Here is a 1,373-nt window from a genome sequence, read left to right as displayed (position 1 = left end):
GAGCGAATGCAAGCTCTTACAAAAAGAATTCTGTTATATCTGAGGACATAACAGAATGTTAACGTTTGAGCATTACTCTGAAGACTTATAAACTACAAGAAGATCCTGGGCAGTCCAATTGTTCAACATGAAACCCGAGGGACAAGGGCGTATCTTTGAGACATCTTTACTCGCGTCAGCTCCTTTGTCAATGACATTTATACTGATATTTTGAAAACCCTCTTCGATCATTAACATTTTGCTTTGTGCACTATACTGCCCTGGGTATATCATTCCCGCAGACGTAAATATTCTTGACAAAGGAGGGAACTCCATGGGCTCCCATTCTGGTTCTCGGCCTAGTGTTCTTGCGATCCTTCTTTCCTGATCTTTCTTCCACTGCTTTCTTCTTTGTCATATGTCCGGCTGAAACCCTAAACCGTATCGGGCCTTGTGGTGTACTGGCTTTAGAGCCCTGACTATTCCTTGCAAGTACCTTCCCAAACCTTTCCTTGCTCGGGCTCCCTTTCCTACAGTCAATTTGACACCCATCTTGGTATTTCTCGACAGTTTTAGCGCGGGAATTCTGTTTCCCTCAACGACGAATGTGGCATTGACGAATTCAAGGGATCGGAAGGAACATTCTACTACGTCTTTGCTTACTTCGAGGTATGGTGCATCAGCAGAGATAGATGCGACAATGTCTTCTTCTCCCTCGACAGTGACCAAACAACCATCCATGATAAATTTCACCTTTTGATGGAGGGATGATGGTACTGCTCCAGCAGAATGGATCCAAAGTCTTCCCAAGAGACAATTGTATGATGGTGTAATGTCCATGACTTGAAACTCAACATTGTATATGTAGGGACCCACTTCTAGAGGGATCTCGATTTTTCCCATAACTTCTCGTCTTGTTCCATCAAATGCTCTTACTGTAGAATGGCAGGGCTTTAGATAGGACAAATCTATCGGAATCCTGGAAAGTGTGGCCAAAGGCATGACATTGAGTGCTGATCCATTGTCGATGAGCACGTTCAGTATTATATAGGCCTTACAACGGGTTGTGATATGCAATGCTTTCATTGAGCCTCTACCATTGGGCGGTATTTCATCGTCACTAAAGGAAATGAAATTATCCGCATTCAAGTTGTTCATCCATCTATCGAGTTTTTCAACGGATACATTGTTTGCCACATAAGCTTGATTTAACACTTTCAGCAGGGCGTTCCGGTGTGGTTCTGAATTCAACAGCAGAGATAATACCGAGATTCGCGCTGGCTGCTTACTCAATTGTTCTACCACGTTGTACTCACTGTGCTTGATAAATTTTAAGAATTCCTGTGTTTCCTCCTCGTCCACAGGCTTTTTAGCTTCTTGTTCAGGCACAGTTT

Source organism: Gossypium hirsutum, chromosome A05, assembly GCF_007990345.1.
Source record: "Gossypium hirsutum isolate 1008001.06 chromosome A05, Gossypium_hirsutum_v2.1, whole genome shotgun sequence".
Classification (NCBI taxonomy): domain Eukaryota; kingdom Viridiplantae; phylum Streptophyta; class Magnoliopsida; order Malvales; family Malvaceae; genus Gossypium; species Gossypium hirsutum.
This window is presented reverse-complemented; position numbering follows the sequence as displayed.